This window comes from Saccopteryx leptura, chromosome 8, assembly GCF_036850995.1.
Source record: "Saccopteryx leptura isolate mSacLep1 chromosome 8, mSacLep1_pri_phased_curated, whole genome shotgun sequence".
NCBI classification, from domain to species: Eukaryota; Metazoa; Chordata; class Mammalia; order Chiroptera; family Emballonuridae; genus Saccopteryx; species Saccopteryx leptura.
Genome location: NC_089510.1, coordinates 714,821 through 738,197, shown reverse-complemented (window position 1 = coordinate 738,197; position 23,377 = coordinate 714,821). Strand labels below are relative to the sequence as shown.

Genomic DNA, 23,377 nt, shown 5'->3' with positions numbered 1-23,377 from the left:
TAAAGAAGCACAGGTTGGTAGTTACAAACAGTCCCAGGCATCTGAAGTACAGCACAGGGAGTACAGTCAATGATACTGTAATAACTATGTGTGTTGTCAGATGGGTACTGGACTGACTGGGGCGATCGCTTCGTAAAGTATACAAACTTCTAACCACCTGAACCTAACATCATATCGTATGTGAATAGTAATTGACAAGTAAAGAAGATAAGTAAACCCCATTCCATGTTAACATAAAGATAATATGCTCTATATAGGACACCCAGTTACGTTTCTGAAATTAGAAGTTCATATAAAAAGCAAATAATTTTTTAGTTTAAGCATGTCTGTTGCACGGGACACACTTATAATAAAAACATTTACCCGTTGTGTTTCTGAAATTCTGGTCTAAGTGGGCATGCTGTCTCTCACCTGGGAACCCTTGGCTGAATGGGGAGGAAGGGAGGAAGTTGGAGATGAGTCAGCAGCTGGGGTAGAGGCGGGGTAGAGGCGTGACAGCCCCCAGGAGGCGGTGGGAGCTTCTTCTAAGGGCCATAAGCAACAGGGGCCATGGCCACCAGTCTCAGCACGGTCCAGGCGCTAGCTGGGTGGGCTTTCTGGGCTCAGTGGGGAAACGGTCAGGGACCCCAGAACAAGGACCCGGCGGCCCCGCGTTAGGAGGAGCCCTCCACACCATGACTCATCCTGAGTTACAGACAGGAGCGCGGGGGCTGTGGATGCTCTCCGAGGCGAAAGCGTCCCCTGCAGGAACGAGGAGGAGGGAGGCAGGTGGAGGTGGTTTGTGAGTGATGTTAAAATTAGAACAACCATGTTCTCCTAATCAGAAATGCATTCAGTGCCGCGCGGGGCTGTCACGGGCTTCCTCGCAGACTTCTGGAAGGGAGGGCCCAGCAGCTGTGTGAATCTTCACGGGGCTGGAAGGGGTCGCGGGTGGGCGCGGGCCTGCTGGCTCCCAAGAGAGGCGCGTGGGTGGTCTGGGGGCAGATCCCTGCGCCGCTGCGAGCCGGCTGAATTTGTGTGTGCTCAGGCCTGCCTTACCCTCTCTGAGCTGCAGGGGCCCCGGGTGTGCAAGGATGGACCCTGCCGGCCCTGGCCGGTTGGCTCAGTGGTAGAGCATCGGCCTGGCTTGCAGGAGTCCCGGGTTCGATTCCCGGCCAGGGCACACAGGGGAAGCGCCCATCTGCTTCTCCACCCCTCCCCCTCTCCTTCCTCTCTGTCTCTCTCTTCCCCTCCCGCAGCTGAGGCTCCATTGGAGCAAAGTTGGCCTGGGCGCTGAGGATGGCTCTGTAGCCTCTGTCTCAGGCACTAGAATGGCTTTGGTCACAACAGAGCGAGGTCCCAGATGGGTAGAGCATCACCCCCTGGTGGGCATGCCAGATGGATCCCGGTCGGGCACATGCGGGAGTCTGTCTGACTGTTTCTAGCTTCAGAAAAATACAAAAAAAACCCCAAAACATTTATTAATTCTGACGTGCCGGTGTGTTTCTCTCCTTCTCCCTCACTTCCCACCTCCGACCTCTTCACGGTTTCCACCCCACAAGCTCCCAGCTGCAGGCGCTGCACCCCAGGGTGTAAGGGAGGCGGCCTTGTCCCTGGAGGCCCAGGAATCCCATCTGTAAGAGGGGACAGTTGGAAAGGTGTCCCCTACTGCATGTTCCCCTCACTGGGGAGGGTTGCTAATGCCCCCACCAACCCACACACACACCTCAGAGTGACCGGGGTGATAATGCCCGGCTGGAATGCCCTCAGAGGAGGAACCATACTGGGTGCCCCCCCCCAACCCACACACACACCTCAGAGTGACCCGGGTGATAGCGGCTGGAATGCCCTCAGAGGAGGAACCATACTGGGTGCCCCCCCCCACCAACCCACACACACACCTCAGAGTGACCCGGGTGATAGCGGCTGGAATGCCCTCAGAGGAGGAACCATACTGGGTGGTTGCTGCCACCTCATCCACTGTCATGGCCTCCAGAATCCCCCTCCGGTGATAGTCTTACACCCATTTTACAGATTAAAAGGCAGAGACCAGGAGGGGTGGGTATTAGGACATGCCCTGTGCAGCCCTAACACACCGGAGACAGAGTCTGCAAGGCCCTTTCAGGAGTGTGGACAGAAGCAATTAAACAACGTGGAGTGACGTGGAGAGAAAGCCTCCCCCCATTTCTATTTCAACCCCTCTGTGGTCGAAGGGAAGACCCCAGCTGCACGGTGACGGGCTCCCTGGAACTCGCTAATCCAGGGAGAACAGCCCCCGAATCAGTGTAGAATGACTGCCGTCTCTAACTAGAAACTAACCGTATTTTTCCATTCCATTTTATAAATTACCTTCTAATTACAGCAAGTGACACAAACTTCCATTTCCCACTAAATATATTTTGGTTGGAAAGCTTTTAAACTGAAGATATTTTACTTCCAAAAAAAGTAATTTAAAGGGAAAAAAAAATGAAGTAGGCATTTAGTGTGTAGCCAGTGATGGCAAATTATTCAAGAGGGCAGTCTCTGAGTGACGGACACATTGGGATTATGTTCAGGGGTGGGCTGCCCTGAACATGCTGTGTGTCCTTGACCACATCACTCACCCTCTCTGGGCCTCTCCGTTTGTCATAGGGGATCGTTGGCCCAAACAAGCTCCGGTGCTAACAGTCTGACTCAGAAAAGCAGATGAAAGGCATCCACACAAGCCTAGCAGACAGAGGGCCGAGGGCCTGGGTCCTACGCTGTGCTCCGTGCCTGTGGGCTCCCAGAGCTCAGTGCCGAGGAGGAAAGGCCAGGAGGCCGTCGGTCCCACTGAGGGTTGTGTGCAGCTGCTCTGAGGGTCACTGACAGCAGCAGTGTCTTCATCAGTTACCTGCTTCTGCTTCTGCAAGGTGGGACACCTGAGGAATGAGCATCCTTATGATTGGCAGAATGGAGGTGATTGACAAGACAACCACCATCACCAGCCAGTTCCAACGGAGCGACTACATCCAGAGAGGGGGGCCCAGTGGCCGGTGTGAAGGGTCTGGGACATGGAGCGTCAGGACCGGTGAGGCCGTGGGGAGGGGAGGTGGCAGGCAGGGACGTCAGCCCCGGGGGAGCTCTTGAGACGGTCTGCCTCTTATAACCCATGCAGCTGGGCATCTCGAGGCTTCTGAGAGTTCCCTGCCTTTTAACAGGGGACCTGGAAACATTAATGTTTATTGTAGTTGTCGATTTTTTAAAAACTTATTTGGCCATTTCAGTTTGTGTTTTTAATTCATCATGATTTCATTTGTGTTTTATTTCAAAATCAACCAAATAGTCTTTGTTCTATTTTTACCCTCTACTTTTTTTTTAGAAAATCTATCTTCTAAATTTTTCTGATGGTTACTTTTATATTTTAATACACCTATTTAGTTTTATTTTCTTTCTTTCTTTCTTTCTTTCTTTCTTTCTTTCTTTCTTTCTTTCTTTTTCCTTTTTAGGTGAGAGGAGGGGAGACAGTGAGACATATTCCTGCATGCACCCTGACCAGGATCTACCTAGAAGACCCAACTGGGGATGATGCTTGAGTACTGAGCTATTTTTAGGACCTGAGGCTGATGTGTTTCAATGGAACCATGCTCAGCACCCAGGGCCATGCTCTAACCAATCGAGCCACTGGCTGTGGGAGGGGAAGTGGGAGAGAAGGGGAGAGAAAGGGGAAGAGAAGCAGATGGCCACTTCTCCTGTGTGCCCTGACCAGAGATTGAACCCTAGACTTCCATAAACCGGGCCAATGCTCTATTTCTGAGCCACCAGCCAGGGCCCGTATTTAGTTTTCTAATAGTGTCTATTGTTTACCAGTGTCTATATTCCAAGTTGGTCTTTTCGGGTGCTGACAGACCCCTGAGGCAGGGATCAGAGAGTGGGGGAAAGGAAGACGGCTTTGTGCGCACTTCCTGTGGGTTTCCATACCTGCGCCCACTTGATCCTCAGGGCAGCCTGCAAAGCAGGACTAGCCTCCCCATTTACAGATGAGGACAGCGAGGTTCAAAGAGATGAAAAGTGGCTCAGGGCTGATTAGTAACTTGGTGGCCCTTTCCACCACGTTCAGTCTGTCTGTCCATAGTGCCCACCACTTTTCTTGTGTGTGTTTTTCTGAAGTTAGAAGTGGAGAGGCAGTCAGACAGACTCCCCCATGTGCCCGACCGGGATCCACCCGGCATGTCCACCAGGGGGCAATACTCTGCCCATCTGGGCTGTTGCTCTGTTGCAACCAGAGCCATTCTAGCACCTGAGGCAGAGGCCACAGAGCCATCCTCAGCGCCCGGGCCATCTTTGCTCCAATAGAGCCTTGGCTGCAGGAGGGGAAGAGAGAGACAGAGAGGAAGGAGAGGGGGAGGGGTGGAGAAGCAGATGGGCGCTTCTCCTGTGTGCCCTGGCCGGGAATCAAACCCGGGACTCCCACACGCCAGGCCGACGCTCTACCACTGAGCCAACCGGCCAGGGAGTGTCCACCACTTTTGTCTGCACTTTGTCAGTAAGGGGTCAGGTAAGTTGGGGAGTAAAGACAACAGGGAATGTCAGAAGGAGAGGGGAGGACTCCTGTTGGTGCGAGCAGGGTTCAGGGTGCCTGGAGCCTCAGCGAGCTTTGGGTGGGGCGCTTCCTGCCTCCAGGCTCCAGGCGGGGGTCCCGTGCCGGTCAGTTCTGGACTAGAAGCCCATGACGTCCCCACTCGCCTGCTCATTCACCAGGGGTTCTCTGAGCCCTCCTTGGCGGCAGGGGTGGGGGTGGGGCCTGGCCCCGGCCCTCTGGGTCCACACTGCAGTGGGAGGGAGCCGAGCAGAGCGAGCAGAACACCCTGAGATGATTTGTTCCCTTTCGCTTCGCTTACGACGGCTGTTTTGAAAAGGTCACGCGTGTGCACGGAAAACAAAATCTGAACTTTGCAGAAGGCTGTGGAGTCAGCCTTCTTCTCCATGTGGGAGATTGCTACTGTATAGGAAGGTAAAAGGCAGCCACGTCCAGAGGACCCCACTTCCAGCATTGTCCAGGGCGTGACCTGCACCGGGTCTCTGCGTATGCAAGCGCACGATTCTGCACGTCCCTTCATATTGTTGCCCTGCCAGTAGCTCTCCTGGCAACGGTCTCAGGCCTGATGTCTGTCCCTTACGGTATCCCTCATCAGTCTGTGGACTGAGGCAGCAGGGGCCCCACAGGACCGACTTCCCGTGGTTCCTTCGAGCCTGTGAGGGAGTCCCTTGTGGAACAGACTCCTAAGGCTGGAGTTGTGAGGCCCAAGGGCGTGCGTTTGTGGAGGACGGTGTGGTTTTCCAGTCACCCTGCCAGGAGCTCATGCCGGAGCCACTCCAGCCGTGACTGAGAGTCACTGCTTATCTCCTCCCCACAGTCCCACCCAACTGGTGAAAACTGCCGTTTTACAACAGCAAAAGGAGCCCCCAGTTGGGCTGGGGAAATCAAGGACGGCTCCTGGAAGGAGGTGCTGCTTGGATTGGGTCTTGTAGCTTGGGTAGGAGTTTGCTGGTCTGAGGAATACAGGGAAGGAGTATCCGGAAGAGGGAACAGCATGTACGAAGTGCAGAGGTGCGGGAGCATCTGACGTCCCCAAGGCGAGAAAACGCAGAGTGGTGGCGCGGAGAGGAGGGAACAGGGGGTGTTGGACAGGGAGGGCGCTGGTGGCTGTGCCTCGCACCCTCTCCTCCTCTGCACCCCAGTGATAGGGTATGACAGCAACCCTCACGTACAGTGGACTGGTCACCAACCCATTGGAAAGGGTGCAGGGCGGAGGGAGGCAGCACGCACAGAGCCTGGAACTAGAGGTCAGGGCCCCCATCACCCCTGCCTCACTAAGTGACCTTCCTCATTCGCAGGGTGGGACCCACCATCTACACCCTGGCCTGTGGGGAGGGACCTCTCTATGGCGTGAGCGAGGTAGGGAAAGATGGCTGTGGTCACGCAGGGCCTTCGCAGGCAATCGTTGTCCCGGCATGAAGGGTCTTCGGCTCTCCCCTGGCCATCTGCTCCTGTCTGCCCCTCTCTGGGCCTCCTGCTGTCCCTGTGCCCCTTCGCAGTGCCGTGGGTCTGTGCCGCCCCTCTCTGGGGCCTCCTGCTGTCCCCGTGCCCCTTCGCAGTGCCGTGGGTCTGTGCTGCCCCTCTCTGGGGCCTCCTGATGTCCCCGTGCCCCTTTGCAGCACCGTGGGTCTGTGCCACCCCTCTCTGGGCCTCCTGCTGTCCCCGTGCCCCTTCGCAGTGCCGTGGGTCTGTGCCGCCCCTCTCTGGGGCCTCCTGCTGTCCCCGTGCCCCTTCGCAGTGCCGTGGGTCTGTGCCGCCCCTCTCTGGGCCTCCTGCTGTCCCCGTGCCCCTGTGCAGCGCCGTGGGTCTGTGTCCCACAGCAGGACTCAGCACACCGAGCGGTACACCGAGTCTGCTCACTCCTCACATTCACGAGGAGTGGGAGGTGGGCAGGGCCTCCGCAGCACAGTGTCCTCCTGGGAACCCACCTGTGGCCACCTCGTCACCACCCTCATCGTCAAGAGACGGCACCGGTGGTGCACGAGAGGGTGGAGGGGCCAGGAGAGCCGCCTCCAAGGGGGCCTGGTTACTGGTGTCTTCTCAGCATGAACCCCTTGCCTCATCCCTCTGTCTTCTGGACTCCAAGCCAAGCGAGGGGGAGGGGCTAGGGTGGCAGCAGGAGGTGACAGGTGTGCCCTTGAAGTGCATGTCACTGAGCCCAGTGCCTGCACGGAGGCCACGACTGCAAAGGTGGCCCTGCTTCTCGCCCCTTCCGGTCAGCGTACCCTCTGCAAGGTGGCGCTGTGGCTCTTCCCATCCCGAGGTGGAGTCCGTGACCCTCCCTGCGGGCCCGGCGGCCTGGCACATGACAGAAGTGGCGCTGGGCCAGTCCTGCACCTGGGCCTCAGAGAGCCTTGCGCTGCCCCCTCCTGCCACGCGGCTGCAGGGGTGCCAGCCAGCATTGTCCTGGAGCCCACACCAGGGCTGGGCGGGCTCGTGGGAGACAGGCTGGACGCCCGACGCCGCCAGGGCGAGCGTGTGATGTGGAGGCTCGGGGAGGCCTGGGCTGGAATGTGTGTGACCCCTGGAGCGGAGACTGCCATCACCCCCCCCCCCCAGACAGCTGCAGCCAAGAGGGACCTGTCCAAGAGGAGCCCAGAACTAGATATTTTGTATGAAATCCACTGCCCTTAAAATGTTGGCAACCGATAGTCATTATTTAGCGCATAGCCCACCTGGGACCTGACGCTCCGTGTGCAGCCCTGGTCCTGGGGTCCAGCTTAGTCGTGAGGACTGAGCGCCGCGTCTCAACTGCTCCATCCCAGTAATTCACACAGCTCTTCTCTCGACAGAGACACAGTGATCTGTGGCTTCCCTGGGCTGGTCAGGAGGTCACCGAGGCGAGAGGCAGGCACAGCGATGGCCGCAACCCAGCACGGGGCTTGTGGGGAGGCTTCATGCTGACCCGCACACCCGCCACCCTGTTCCAATGAGCCCGGACGGGGACCCTGGAAAGAGAATGTCCAGTCTTCCTAACTGAAGCTATTCTGCTACATACTTCCTGTGATTTGAAAAAAAAAATAGCTCTATTGAGATATCACTCACATACTTTCAGAGTGTTCAGAGTCTTACAGCCATCACCACAATCAGTTTCAGAACACATTCATTACCCGGTAAAGAAGGGTTCACCCTCTAACCCCACCCACCCAGCCCCCTCCACCAGCTGCAGACAACCGCTAACCTACTCTCTGTCTCTGCAGGTTGCCTGCTCTGTTCAACTCTGGACATACCGTGTACATGAAATCATAAGGTACATAGTCCCTTTTGACTGACTTCTTCCACTCAGCACAATGTTTTCAAGATCCATTCATGTCAAAGTGAGTGTTGGTACTCTATTTATTGTCCAATAATATTCATTATGTGGATACACCACATTCTATGTATGGGTTGATCAATTGAAGGGCAGTTGGGTTTTGGCTCTTTTTGGATATTATGGATAATGCTGCTGTGAGTACACGTTTTTGTTTTTTGGGTTTTTTTGCATGGATACATTGTTTCCATTCTCTTAGTAGTTTTATACCTAGGAGTAGAATTTCTGGGTCACGTCGTTTAAATGTTTAAGTGTTTGAGGAGTTGCTAGACTATTTTCAGAAGCAGCTGCACCGCTGTACCTGTCCACAAGCAATGGATGAGGGTCAGTGGTGGGATTCAAATAATTTAACAACAGGTTTTCTGCCCTAATGACCATTTTAAGTATTAAAAAACCCCGATATACCGAAAGGTAGTTTATTATTTCATCCATCAAATTCTTAAATAAGAACGATAAAAGAGGTACACAAAACTAGATTATGTGATAAGAAAGAGTTTTAAAATATTAATGAACAAATGTTAAATAATATCTGACAAAAAAAAACCAATGAAACTGTTATTTAAGGTATTTCCATTTTGCTTCTTGGGTGGCGTCCTCACTTGCAATTTTTTTCACCTGTGGACGGAATGAACATGACTACGGTCGCCTAGAACACGCTGTTGCGCGGATGAACGTTAAAAAAGAGTAAGGAATGTCAATTTGTGATTTCCACACTGGGCGGCTGCCCAGGCGCCCCCCTGAGAGAGAGCCCTCATGACAAGTGACATTTTAACAACCAGTTCACCGAACTCAACAAAAAAAATTAGGTATCAGTTCTCCCAAACTGGTGCAAACCGGCTTAATTCCACCACTGTGGAGGGTTCAATTTCTTTACATCCTTGTCAGCTCTTATTATTGCCTGTATGTTTAATTCTAGCCACCCTCTGGGTATGAAGTGGTGTCTCACTGTGGTTTTGATTGGCGTTTCCCTGATGGCTAATGACGTTGAGCCTTCTTTCATGTACTTATTGTATCTTCCTTGCAGAAATGTCTATCAGATCCTTGGCTCATTTTACAGTGGGGTATTTGTGTTTTTAATTTTGGAGTTGTAAAAGTTCTTTAAATAGTCTACTTACAAGTCTCTCATCAAATATATGATTAGCAAAACATTTTTTTTTTCTTCTCCATTCTGTGGGTTGTTTTTTCAGTTACTTAATTGATGTTCTTTGTAGAACAAACATTTATTTCGGTGACATTCAACTGATCTAGTTTTTCTTTTGTTGCTCACGGTTTTGGTGTCATTTATAAGTCATTTTGGTTTCAATTTGCATTTCCCTAATGACTAATGAGGCTCAGCCTGTGTCTATGTGCTGATTTGCCGTCTGTATATCTTCTTTGGTAAAAATGCCTATTCGAATCTTTTTCCTATTTCCAATTGGCTTATTTGTCTTATTGTTAACTTTTAAGAGTTCTTTTTCTATTCTGTGCCCACGTCCTTTGTTGGATCTGCATTTTTCTCCCCTTATTGTAGCTCATCTTTTCCTAACAGTGTCTTTTGAAGAGTAAATTTTATATTGTGATGAAGTTCAATTTATTGATTTTTTTTTTTTACTTAGCATCCATGCTTTTGGTTTCATGCTTAAGAACTATTTGCTAAACTCGAAGCCATTAAGATTTTCTCCTGTATCCCCCCCCCCCCCCCCGCCCTGAGAAGTTTTATATAATTAGCTCCTACATGTAGGTCTGCTATCATTTCCAAGTTAATTTTTGTAGATGTTGTGACATGGGTCAAGGTTCTTTCTTCCTCTCCTCTCCTCTCCTCTCCTCTCCTCTCCTCTCCTCTCCTCTCCTCTCCTCTCCTCTCCTCTCCTCTCCTCTCCTCTCCTCTCCTCTCCTCTCCTCTCCTCTCCTCTCCTCTCCTCTCCTCCCCTCTCCTTTCTAAAGATTCTGTAAGGGGAGAGGAGGCATAGAGACAGACTCCCGCATAGGCCCTGACTGGGATCCACACACGACAAGCCCACTAGGGGGCGATGCTCTGCCCATCTGGGGCGTTGCTCTGTTGCTCAGCAACCGAGCCATTTTTTTTTTTAGGGCCTGAGGTAGAGGCCATGGAGCCATCCTCAGTGCCCAGGGCCAAATTGCTTGAACCAATCAAGCCATGGCTGTAGGAGGAGAAGAGAGAGAGAGAAAGAAGTGAGAGGGGGAGGAGGGATGGAGAAGCTGATAGGCGCATCTACTATGTGCCCTGACCGGGAATTGAAACCGAGACATGTGGAAACATGCTGGGCCAACACTGTGCCACTGAACCAACTGGCCAGGGCCAAGGTTCACTCTTTTGCAGGTGGATCTCCTGTTGTTCCAACAACACTTGTTGAAAGACTAGACTTTCCCTCATTAGATTGCCTTGGAATCTTTGCTGAAAACCAACTAACCATGTATGTGTGGGTCTATTTCTGAACTTTCTTCTAATCTATTGATCTTATGTCTATCCTTATACCTGTGCTGCTTGTCTTGATGACACTTACTTTATATTAAGTCTTGAAATCAGGTTGTGTCAGTCTTCCAACTTTGTTATTCATTCTGGCAATTTAAACGGGACAGTTTTGGTTGGGTGGGACTTCCCCGCCTGCTGTATCCCAAGCCCCTGTCCACTGAATACCAGCCTGTGCCAAGTCATTGTGATAATCAGAAATGCCCTGCGCCATATTTCCAGGTGTCCCGACAGAGGAAAGGACCCCACCCACCGGCCTGGAGAGAACCTCTTCTTCAAAGGAACAAGAATCAGACTAGCCTCAGAAACACGGTGACAGAGGAAGAGGGAGAAGACCCTTCCAGATTCTAAGGAAAGTAATTTTTAACCTAGAATTCTATGTCCAGCTCAACTGTCCATCAAGTATACGGAGAAAAAGGAACTATTTCAGATACAATGGATTCAAAGACCATTCCACAAGCCCTCTCTAGGACAACTGCCCAGGATGTCCACATCAAAATACAGAATGAATTCAAGAAAGGGTGCGTGGGAGCCAGAGAATCGTGCCCCAAACCCAAAGCGTAATGCCAAGAAATCTCCAATGGTAGCTGTGTAACCGGCCAAGGCCGGTCAAAGAGCTCTCAGGGGAAGGTTTTGAAGAAGAAAATGGAATATTATACAACAAATAGTAATATGAAAAAGATAGGTGTTCTTATTGAGAAATTGAATATTGGTAGTTATGATAAAAAATTAACACGTGAATATAACATGCTTCTCCTTCCCCTGTCTCCTCCTCCAAATTTTTGTTTCCTTTATTTTCTTTTGAGTGAATAGTTACATCTTCATTTTTTTTTTTTTTTTTTGGCTCTGTACTTCAGTTTAAATAGCTTGGCCTTGTATTTATATAATTATGATGTTGGAAAAACTGATGATTGGTTTTCCAGGGCGTAGAATTTATCTACACATGAAGAAGCATGAGGACCTAACTAGAGTTACCTGACAGCATGTAAACCCATCAATCATAACCAGGTGAAAGAGGCGACATGGAGACGGGGGTTCTGGGAAGAGGATGTCCGGGCTGCCTTCCCGGGACTGTGCTGAGATGGAGGTCTGCACCCTGGAGCTTTACGGGAGAGCCCTCGAGACTCGCCCCCGTGAAGGAGGGAGGAGCAGGGGCGGGCAGAGGGAGAAGCTGGGCTCTGGTGCAATCCCAACACAGGCCCTGGGGCTCCTCCCAAGAGCTCTAGACTGCCCATGCTGAGGCGAGAGGGATGGGCTCTTGTTCCAGACCCTGCATGGACCAGTCATGGATGAGGGCTGCCCCAGGAAGGGGGCAGTGTAGCATTTGGTGAGGCAGATGCCATCGGCACAGGGCAATTCCCAAGAGGGACTCGGTTTTGTCTGTGAGCCATCAGACACCAATGCGCTTGTCACACGGAGGGTGAGAGAGAGCCTGGTCAGCCACCACCATGTCCACTGCAGAGCTCTGACCCTTCCGTTGGACACTGTGGGGTGTAGACAAGAGACTGTGTCTACGGTGGACCATCTAGACCTGTTTGGACTGCTTTGTTTTGTCGGTGAAAGCGCCCTGCTTTACGCCGATCCGTCTGCCCCTGCCCTTCTGCCCAACAAGGTTCCTATGTCACAGGTGCACGTGCGGAGACCATAGGCGATATCGGGGTGGCTAAGAGTTCAGTTGTCCAGAAGGGAGGGCAGTTTCCACCTCTGGGGGCGAAGGGTGGGGATCAAAGCCAGGGAAACTTGATTATGTGACTATTAAGCCTCCCAGCCAGGTCTCCAGTACACTTATGGGCCTGGCACCGTCTGCTGCCGGGACAGGTGGCCAGTTCAGAGAGCAAGGAGGCTGTGCAGAGACAGGTATGTGGGGTCAGCTCCAACCTGGAACTGCTGCTGGCAGGGATGTCTGTGGTGGGGCTGTGGCCCAGGAGGGGAGGCCCAGTGCCCTCTCCCTACCCCTCACTGACACGTGCCAGGATTCAGAATCAGATTTCCTTCACTCCCAAACACTGGCAGAGGCCCCGTGTGTGGCTTCAGGTTCAGGTCTCCCCAAAACATTGAGAGAAGCCTGCTTTTTGGAGGTTCCTAGTACATTTATAAAACGAGGAAATATTAGAACAGGGTTGCAAAGATGGAGTTGGTATATTTTAAATGTGTAAACTGAATTAATGAACACTTTTACACACATACACACAAACAGTATGTAATAAATTGTGCCCTCACAAGATAATTACAGAACTTATAAAAATATATATTAATTTCTAGAGCACCATTACTGGCCTAGCAACGAGGGAAAAGTTTCAAGTCGAGTGTTTTAAGAGTTTTCATTAAGCACGGTATTTGTTTAATCTCATCCTGATGAAAGAATCGTTGTTGAATTTGAGGACCCTATGCCATTCTCTCCCTCCCCATAGGTCCTGCCCAGGGGACATTCATAAGGGCTAAGGGTCCCCAGAGGGTCTGAGGGCTCAGCATGCAGGAATCATCCTCTCCTGGAGATGGAGGGGGATCAGCAAACCCAGGTATGGGATACCATGCCTCACCCAAGCCAGTGTGATGTCAGGCTTCACAAAGAAAGAAAAAAACTAGACCATCAAAAGGTACATGATTGCCTGATCTGTGGTAGCGCAGTGGATAAAGCATCTACCTGGAATGCTGAGGTTGCTGGTTCAAAACCCTGGGCTTCTCTGGTCAAGGCACATATGGGAGTTGATGCTTCCTGCTCCTCCCCCTCTTCTCTCTCTCTCTCTCTCTACTCTACTCTCTCTCTAAAAATGAATTAATAAAAAATAATAAAAAAATAAATTTAAAAAAAAAAAAAAAAAAAAAAGGTACATGATTACAAAGCTTTGGAAACATATGAGATGCAGCTAACGCTTCATCCAGAGGTAAATGTATAGCCTTAAAAATGCATTTGCTAGAAAATAAGAAACAGTGGAAATACCTAACTGCAAGTCAAGAGGATAGAAAAATAACAAGATTAGCATCAAAGAAGGTTGCTGTAGGAAAATTATAATTTTTAAAATCACCTTAAGAAATAAAAAACATTATTGCTGAGGAAACTGAAGCCCAGAGGTAAAATGAACTGTGGAAGGCCTCAGCACCAGCGTGGAGGTGGGCCCCTGTCCCAGGCACTGATCAGCTCCCAGGACCCAGGGTATGAGTTTCACAAGGTTGGGGCCTGCGCCTTAGCATCTGGTCCACCGGGACATCTTGGAGGCTTCGGGGCCGCCACCCTATCTTACAAAGTTGTCGCTCTCACGCGAGTGTGTATGCGCGCGTGTGTCTACACAACAAACCCTCCCTTCAGCAGACTCAAGTCAGTTAAACACGCCAAAGTCCTTACGAATTTATTAGCGATTTTTCTAGACATACCCCCAAAATAGGCCAACAGTATTAAGATACAGTTCTGCTGAATTTCTTTTTTATCAGGAGCGGTAGAGGCGAGGGGAGAGCGGCACCCCACGAGCCCAGAACTGGGAATGGCGCAGGCGGCAACCACCAACCCGGTCTCTTTTGTCTCTCCCGCCCCCTCCCCACCCCTCCTCGCCCCGCCCCGCCCTTTCCCCCCACTCCCTCCCGCCGCTCCCCACTTCCCCGCCCCCCACCACCCGCCGCTCCCCACTTCCCCGCCCCGCCCCTCCCCCACCTCCCGCCCCTCCCTCACTTCCCCGCCCCCCCACCTCCCGCCGCTCCCCACTTCCCCGCCCCGCCCCTCCTCCACTTCCCTGCCCCCTCCATCCCACCCGCCTCTCCGCCACGCCCCCACCGCCACGCCACGCCCCCACCGCCACGCCACGCCCCCACCGCCACGCCACGCCCCCGGCACCGCCCCTTCCCCGCCCCGCCCCTCCCCCACTACCCCGCCCCGCACCTCCCGCCGCTCCCCACTTCCCCGCCCCCTCCATCCCACCCGCCCTCTCCGCCACGCCACGCCCCCACCGCCACGCCACGCCCCCGGCACCGCCCCTTCCCCGGCACCGCCCCTTCCCCGCCCCGCCACCTCCGCCTGCGTCCGCTGCCCCGGCTCCAGCGCCGCCTGGCAGCCCGCACTTTGCAAACTCTCCGCCGCACCCGGCGGTCGCAGCTCCCGCCGGCGCGTCCGCGGGGCAGCGGGCGGTGCCGGCGGCGGCCGCGCGCGGAGCAGGAGGCGCGGAGACGCCGGGGGCGGCGCCGGCGGGGGGGAGCCAAGGCGGGGCCGCGCAGCCCGCCCGCCGCGCCCCCCGGCCGAACCCCGCGCCGCGCGGAGGCGCCGTGCCCGCCGCTCGGCTATGGCCGCCCCGGCCGCCCCGCCGCCGCCGCCGCCGCCCCGCCTCCCGCTCGCCTAGGCGCGGCCGGGCCGGGGCCGGGGCCATGGCCAGCGCCGCCGAGCCCCCCGGCAGGGCGGCCGGGTACCTGCAGGAGCTGACCCGGATCGTGGCGGCGCAGCAGGAGCTGCTGGCGCGCCGGGGGCGGCGCATCGAGGAGCTGGAGCGCCAAGTGGCGCGGCTAAGCCGCGAGAACGCCGGCCTGCTGGAGCGGCACCGGCGACACCTGGCCGCGTGCGCCCGCCGCCCTGACCCCGGCGCGGGCCCGTCGCTTGGCGCTATCCCGGAGCCTGGCCGCCGCGACAAGTAAGCGGGGCCGGGGGCGGCGGGCGTGGCGGGGGGCGCGCGAACTTCTTGGGGGGGCTCCGTTCCTCTCCGAGCCGGGCGGAGAGGGCGCCTGTCTCGGGAACGCCCCGCCCGCCAGGAGCCCGGGGGGCGCAACAGCGGACCCCGGCGGGGGCGTGCCCGGACCTGCGCTCGGTCTGGGGCCGGAGACTGGACGCCCTCGGAGAGGGGCTCGCGGGTGCTGTCCGGCACCGACGGCTCGAACCCGGCTCCAGCCGGCCCAGAGCGCGGGCGCACGGGCGGCCCCGTCTCGGGTGCTGTCTGGGGCGCAGAGCTGGAGCTCGGGTTGTCACGGCCAGAGCTCCAGACCCGAAGACCCAGGACCGCGTGGGGATAGGCGCAGACTCCGCCCGCGTGCGGGCCTGGGTCTCAGCCTCTCCTGAGCGGACTCCGAGCTGCCTCCAGCCCGGGGCGCGCCGAGACCTCCCTCTGGACGCCTCCATGTCTTCCTTCGTGGCTCCGCGCTAATACCCCACGCGCCGCACCCGGGATTACTGGGGCTATTTCGGACCAAGGATTAAGCGGGGACGGGATGGGGCGGGACTGCCCAGCCGCGCGGGCCCCTGGCGTCCGACAAGCTCGCAGCCCGCTGGCCAGCTGTCGTTCACTCCCGTGGGTGTGGAAGGCTGGCGCGCTGCCCCTCTCCGCACAAGTCCGGGCTCCCATCCGGGGCATGTCTGCGGCGCGAGGTTGGGGGGCTTTGGGCGAGTGGGGTTGCTGCGTGCTCTGCGCCTTGGGTACCCTTCTGTCCCTGTGCCTTGGGACCGCCTAGCCCACACTGCGTGGTGTGGACTGGGACGAGAAGGAAAGCAGTGTGTGTGTGTTGGGGGAGGGTGGGGAGAGGGCGGCGGCGGTGGTCCACAGCTTCAGGAAAGGTTTCCTGGGAGGCTGAGTGTGGGCAGAAGTAACGGGGAGGAATTAATCCTGACCCCCAAATCCTGCGTGGGAGAGGGGTGGGGGAGGGGCTCCTGATTCCCCCCAGTCCTCCGTAAGGTCATCTGAGATCCCCCACACAGGTTGGGCTGTGCCAGGCTGTAGTCATGGGATGAAGTCCCTGCCTGCCACCCTTTCTCCTGCTGGGTCTGGGCAGTGAGCTCTGTGGGCTCTGGGAGGAGAGTTGTCAGGGTGGGGTCTGGGTGTGGTTGAGCCTCCAGGCTCTGTCCCTGTCCCCCACCCACCCCGACAGACATACACACTCCTGCTTTCTGTTTATTCCTAGATGGTGTCCCTATGAGAAAAAAGAGACTGCCTCTACCTCCCTGTGCCCTGCCCCTGGCTCTGGTGTTTCTGAGACCCTCCATCACTGGGTCCCTCCCACAGAGGTGGCAGTGGACTGGTGCTGCTTTCAAGGGCCTGAGCCCTGGTCCCCCAGGCCAGGACCTCAGAAGAGCTGGGGCTGCTAGGTGAAATCTTCGCTGGCTGAGGGAGGTGACTCCGGGGCTTGGCTTTCGCAGGAAACAGTGACACATGCTGTTGGCCCGTGCCTCACAGTGCTGTCCCTGGGGACAGATTCCTTTTTCCCTTCAAAGTCACCTCTGGTGACCAAGTTGGGGATGGGAAGGTTCTGAGAGGCAGTGCATCCCTGCCTGCTGTGGGGAACCCTCCCAGCACTGCGTCCTGGAGGTGGCCTTGGAGTTGGCCTCCCTTAGTTGAGACACTTGATAGCAGCAGGATGTGGATATCCTGGGTGCAGGGTCCCCAGGTGCAGGGTCACAGTCCCTGACCCAAGTTGCAGATCGGGGGAGCTCATTTGACTTGAATGTGCACAGCAGAGATCGCACTACAATGCAGAATCCGGCTGCAGGTGGTGGGCGTGCTGGGTAGCCAGCATATATGGCAAGCTCCCGGGAGAGGCAGGTGCCTCTGGCCCTGGACTCCCAGTCTACGAACAGGTCAACTGAGATTCCGACTTCCTGCATCCACTTCCCGCCCTTCCCAGGAGACTCTTCTGGGGGCCAGTCAGGTGGGGGCCACTGAGCCTGGGGCTGTGAGCAGAGGTCTGCCTTTCCACTCCTGGATCTGCAGTGTCCACTGCTCATCTGTGGAGCAAGGTGATTGATGACTAAGGAGCATGGGAACCCCCCTCCCCCGGGAGTTGCGAGCTTTTATTAAGTGCTGTCTATATGCAGAGCCATTAGGGATATATATGCACGGACAAAGGACCGCGGGCAGGCCAAGGGGGCCTGATGGCCGCAGGAGATGGTCACCGCATCTCTTAGCCTCAGGGTTGGTTTTTTTTTTTTTGTATTTTTCTGAAGTTGGAAACGGGGAGGCAGTCAGACAGACTCCCGTATGCGCCTGACCGGGATCCACCCGGCACGCCCACCAGGGGGCGATGCTCTGCCCATCTGGGATGTTGCTCTGTTGCAACCAGAGCCATTCTAGCGCCTGAGGCAGAGGCCACAGAGCCATCCCCAGCACCCGTGCCAACTTTGCTCCAGTGGAGCCTTGGCTGCGGGAGGGGAGGAGAGAGACAGAGAGGAAGGAGAGGAGGAGGGGTGGAGAAGCAGATGGGCGCTTCTCCTGTGTGCCCTGGCGGGAATCGAACCCGGGACTCCTGCACACCAGGCTGACGCTCTACCACTGAGCCAACCGGCCAGGGCCTTTTAGCCTCAGGGTTTTTAAAATGCCCGCAAGACTGGGGTGATTGTAGCTGCCTCCTGTACTCTTTCCGAGGATAAGTGAAGGGGGTGTTCAGGAAAGTGGCACCTGGTGCTCAGGCATTTCCTATTCGTTCCTCGTCAATGAGTCTCTTGTTCCTTCTGGGCCCTCTGAGTACAGGCAACCAGTGAGTGAGTCCTAACGACCTGGTGAGACCCCGGGGGGTCTGCTGCGGCACCAGGAGGAACCGCTGTCCAGAAGTTGGGGTTGGCCATCCCAATTAAAACAGTGACTGCCGCCACTGGACAGGACGCCCCACATATCTGAAAGGTTGGGTGCCCTGCTGGGGGACAGATAGGTGCAACTGAACAGGCAGGCTCCCACGGGGACAACGGTCATCTCGGTGCCACCGCACCCAAGCTGTCTGGGCCTGGTGGGAATTGTTAAGCCTGTGGACCTTTATTTAACGCCTTTCTCAGAAAGTCCCCCTTCCCCACCCCTGAAAGACACCGTGACGGGTGTCTGGGCTTTGGGGAAAATCCCGTGATAATGGGAAAGAGGGAGGAGGCCTGTGATTACATTGGGCTGTTTCGTTCCTTTCTTGCTGACATCAGAATTCATTTCCAGTGTTTAGTGGGTACATTCTCACGATGTTTCTAGAGCTTTCCCCGTCCCCTGCGGGTGTGGACGCGTGAGGGGGGCTCAGGAGACAGTTGTTCAGTGGGTGAAGGCGGAGGGGACTGGTTGACCAGGACCCCTGTATTTCCCTTGGAAAGTCAGCTTGGACTTCGGGGGGCACAGCTGGTTGAGGAACACGGGGAACCCAATCTCTGGGAGGCAGGGGCGTGTGCCTGATGGCCACACCCCCTGAGGGCATCCTGTGTGCGCCCTGCTCCAAGTCTTCGTGTCCACTGGGTCAGCATGACCCCATCGCTCCTGTGAGGGGGGACACTCTGGCTCCACAGACGTGGACACTGAGGCTCAGAGTGGTTAGGTGACTTGCTCAGGGCCTCCCCGCTGGCCAGGGGTGGAGCCGGTGGTCTCCTCGCCTGCTGTGCCGGGGAGCGGTCAGCCTGCCTGCCGGTCCCCAGTGCTGGGGGAAGCCCACCACACACGCACGCCCTCATGCCCGGCTCTGTCCGGCCTCATGGGCCCTCGTGCCAAGGCCAAGCCTGGCTTCACCTGCCGTGGTGGTGTGGTGCAGCAAGGTGACCCCTTCTGGACTTCGGTCCTCCTCCAGAGTTTCCGGTGGTGGCCCGAAGAGGTCACGGCGGGGCTCTGGGGAGCAGTGTCCAGCTTCCTCGTCCCCTCCGGCCCTCAGTGCTGTCCTGTCGCTCAGAGAGGACATTTTCCTGAAGTTCCGAGGTGGTGACTCACGCGGGGGAGGTTTCCAGTGGTATTCAGTCTCTGTTGACGTTTCGCATAAGCTCTCTTCCTGGGCCTGCGGTGACAGCGTGGTGACATTAGCCGCAGTGACAGTGCGTGGGTTTGCAGGGGGAGCCCAGGGGCGGCCAATGAGGGGGGGTGGCCAGACAAGGGGGCGCAAGAAGCTGTCCTCAGGAGCCTGGCCCTCGAGAGCACGTTATCCTTCAAAGTGGCCGGGAAGCGCTGACCCTGGGGTGCAGGGTCCCCAGAGAGCTGTCCCATCCTGTCCCCTGGCCCCCCTGTTGGCAGGGGACCGTGCGCGGGGCCACCAGGGGCTGATCTGGGAAGGAGGCAGAAGGGAGACACTGTGTCCAGATCTTCGTGAGACGATGTTCTCATCCTCCCAGCCGAGATAAAGCCGTGGAGCCGAGGCCGGTGGCTGCTCCTTCGCCAGACGCAGGCGCCCGGAGGGGAGGCTCGTCCTGCCCGGACAGAATGTCTTCCTCTCCCAGGGAGTGGGGAGGGGGCAGCCAGCTCCCAGCAGATGGCGGCGTCCGCAGAAGGATGAGTGCGTGTCTCAAGCTCTCTCCCGGCCATCTGACAAGCCAAGCAAGTTATTATTTTACAGCCTGGAGACCAAACCGTGGAGAGCTCTGCCTGCCACGCTCAGGGCAAGAGGGACGGGAGAGCCCCACGCGGGACGTGTGACAGGAGGTCGAGCCAGCTCCCGTGTCCGGCCTGTGCTTCCCCTCCAGCCTCGGGGGCCAGGCCTGCGGAAGGGCCGCGTCAGTCAGCGCTCGGGCAGGGCAAGGTGTCCCAGAGCTGGTGTTTGAGGCGTCAGCGTTTTCTGTTGTCTTGTTGTTTTCTGTCAGCTGTGTGTCAGCTGTTTTCTCTGTGAAGTTGTTTTGACAGCTGATTGTGTCTTTGCTCTCTGCTTTCTGTGTTTTTGAGAAAAAGCCACGCTTTGCCTGACATGGGCTGAGCTTCTCGGGATATGTGTGACCCTGATCCTCGCCACAGCGCAGCCGACAGAGCAGCACCGACGACCCAGGAGTCTGGGAAGAACCGTTGTGGCGGGGACGGAACTGACCTAGTTGGAACCAGCAGGAGCTGCAGACGGGGCCACAGGGCGTCCGGGGCCACGTGTATGTGGCCTGGAAATTCCGTGGGCCTCAAATTTGCCACTCGGGCCCAGTGTGGAGGCAGGCCAGGCGGTCGGTCGCTGAAACTGCCCCAGCTGTGACCCCAGGTGGTGGCCGAGTGACCAGGCTGATAGGCCTTCTGAGCCTTTGGCCTCTGAGCCACGCCCCCTTCTGCGGGGGCTGGTGTTTCCGCAGGACCCCCCAGGGTGGTCAGACCCCAGGTGGTGGCCGAGGGACAAGGCTGATAGGCCCCCTGAGCCTCTGGCCTTTGAGCCACGCCCCCTTCTGCGGGGGCTGGTGTTTCCGCAGGACCCCCCAGGGTGGTAACGACCAGCTCCCGGGGCTTCTGTTCCTGTTGGTAAAGAGCTGCAGGGGGAGTGTTTGCAGGGTCCCGTCCTGCTCAGCGTCGTGCCCACAGCGGCACCCCGAGGCCACGGTTCCCTGTGCAGAGTGGACAGGCGGGCAGCGAGGGGCAGTGAGGGTGCCTGCCGGGGCCAGACGCAGCCCGGGTGTTGAGAGTGCCATCGAGGGTTGTTTTCCTCCGGCGTTTTATTACAGATGTTTTCAAACGTGTGGAAAAGTTGGAAGAACTGTACAAGGTGGGCCTCCCTCCCCCACCCAGTTCCACACGAAAGGTTTGCTTTTTTGCAGGCGTCCCCAAACTATGGCCCGCAGGCCGCATGTGGTCCCCTGAGGCCATTTATCTGGCCCCCTGCTGCACTTCTGGAAGGGGCACCTCTTTCATTGGTGGTCAGTGAGAGGAGCACTGTATGTGGTGGCCCTCCAATGGTCTGAGGGACAGTGCACTGGCCCCCTGTGTAAAAAGTTTGGGGACCCCTGCTTTAGGGCATGCCTGTCCGTCGTGGACGGTGTCAGGGCCAGGTGGAAGGGGGGCTGACATGGAGTTTCAGGAGCCAGGCTGAGGGCTGCGTGCGTGCACACTGTCTCCCGTGTTCTCTGGTCGCTGTGCCCGGGAGACTCACACCGGACTGTTCCCGGGAGACTCACACCGGACTGTCCCTGGTCGGGGCAGCTCCTGCTCTGCCCCTGCCCGAGGACATTTGGTGGGACACAGACCCGTGCACGGCCCATTGCGGAGATAACTGGGCTGGGATGGGGAGCGGGGCCCAGTGGTGTGTAGCTGGGAGCAGGAAGAAGGTGGCCATGCTCAGGCGTCAGCAGAGGCTTCCTGGAAGAGGTGGCATTGGAGCCAGGGCTCGAAGGACAAGAAGAGGAGGATGAGAGCGAGGCAGCGGGAACAGCGTGTGTGAAAGGCTAGGCGAGAAGGCGTGGGGTGTGCTAGGTTGACAAGTGTGGTGGTCAGCAGGCCTGTGGGTGCTAGGTTGGGTGGTCAGCAGGCCTGTGGGTAGGGCTGATGGGCCAGGTGAGGAGCAGACGGGTACAGACTGACTGGGGTACTTGCTTAGAACCCGTCTTCCGGCCTGGGGGGCAGGCTGGGGGTCAAGGCTGGCTCCCCCCACCCCTCTGACGCTGCTCTGTCTGACCCCTGCTAGGGGGATGCTCAGCTCTCTTTCCTGGAGGGAACAGGCTCACAGAGGCTCCGTGTGGCCAGTGTGGCCCCGTGTGGCCAGTGTGGCCAACCTCTGCTGCCTGCAGCGCTTCTGGACTGGGAGGGAGCACCCCTCCCCCGAGGCCCCTGGGTCCTGCCCCAGCTCCTCCCGCTTAGCTCCGGCCTCTGGAGGAGCAGGCCCAGCAGGTGGCTGGCCGGTCCACTTCCAGGCGGTTCTGGGTCCCTGGGTCCTGCCCCAGCTCCTTCCTCTTAGCTCCGGCCTCTGGAGGAGCAGGCCCAGCGGGTGGCTGGCCGGTCCAGTTCCAGGCGGTTCTGGGTCAGGTACACATGGATGTGGTACGCGGTCAGCGGCAGCGGTCAGGACGCACCCTGGGGCCGGCACATGCCCGTCACTGCGTCCCTGCTCGGTCTTTGGGCCGCTGCCTGCCTGAGCCTGTCTTCTCACCTGGGACGCGTCCGTCACCGTCCTCACAGAGGGGCTGTCAGGACTGAGTTCATCTTCACGTGCAGACGTGCAGGGCACCCGCATTCTCGCTGCCGTCCCCCACTGTCCCCTCCTCCTGGGCTGAGCGGAAGCGTGGTGTCAGAGAAGTCACGGGGTCCAGGCTGGGGTGACGGGGTGTCGGCACAGCTGTGACCTGCCTTCCTCTCGCCCTCTGCTACCCTGTACACCTGAGGTGGCCGGTGTTGAACCAGCCCTTGTGAGAGGTGCTGTCTTCGCCTCTGCAGTGACAGCTTCCTCACCTGTCTGAGCGCTGCGCAGACTTCATGTTGTTACCGGGAACGGAAGGGGGGTCCCCACTGCGCAGTGGGGGCGTCTGGACGCCTCTGCCCCCTGCCCCCCTCCCCCTGCGGGCTTGCAGCTCTTTTGAGACTTCCCTGGGGCTCTGCTTTCCTCCCGCTCGGCAGTTCCCAGACTCTGAGGTGTGCGAGCCTCCTCTGTCTGGAGGGGATGTCCAGGGTGACTGACCACTCCATCCAGCTCCCACCTGCGGGATGTCCAGGGTGACTGACCACTCCGTCCAGCTCCCACCTGCGGGCTGACCTGTGAGCCGGGCCCTGGGCTATGACTCTAGATGTCCAGGGTGACTGACCACTCCGTCCAGCTCCCACCTGCGGGATGTCCAGGGTGACTGACCACTCCGTCCAGCTCCCACCTGCGGGCTGACCTGTGAGCCAGACCCTGGGCTATGACTCTAGATGTCCAGGGTGACTGACCACTCCATCCAGCTCCCACCTGCGGGCTGACCTGTGAGCCGGGCCCTGGGCTACGACTCCACAGATGGGATCTCCCCCCACCAGCTCTGCCCTGTGACACGTGAGCCTGCAGGTCTTCCGGGAGGACCCAGTGACGGAGTCAGGGCTGAGGTGCTTTGAAAGCCTGCCCGGCTGTGTGAGTGGACGTCTCCACCCGGAGGGGAGGCCTGAAGGATCGCTTGACCACCCTTCACCGACGGGAAGTAACAACTATGGTGATTGACTAGTGTTTTTTTGTTTTTTTTTTAAAATCTTTATTAATTTTAATGGGGTGACATTAATAAATCAGGGTACATATGTTCAAAGAAAACATCTCCAGGTTATCTTGTCATTCAGTTCTGTTGCATACCTATCACCAAAAGTGACATTGTCCTCTGGGTTTTCTTTGTGCTTCTCCCCTCCCCCCTCTCCCTCCCTCTCTTTCCTCCCCTCCTCACCCGCCCCTCGTAACCACCACACTCTTGTCCATGTCTCTTAGTCTCGTTTTTATGTCCCACCTATGTATGGAGAGTCAG

At 56.8% G+C, this 23,377-nt stretch overlaps 1 protein-coding gene across 4 annotated transcripts in view; it reads left to right on the top strand.

Annotated features, from left to right (window-relative positions):
• The first annotated feature begins 14,668 nt into the window (after positions 1-14,668).
• Positions 14,669-23,377, top strand: part of IQSEC1 (IQ motif and Sec7 domain ArfGEF 1) — a 274,380-nt gene continuing 265,671 nt past the window's right edge. For 2 of the 4 annotated variants that reach the window (XM_066347174.1, XM_066347173.1), the window contains exon 1: positions 14,669-14,927. The gene's annotated coding sequence lies outside the window, so the exon portion shown is untranslated. The remainder of the gene's footprint in view (positions 14,928-23,377) is intronic. The other 2 variants (XM_066347180.1, XM_066347181.1) reach the window with 2 other exon arrangements.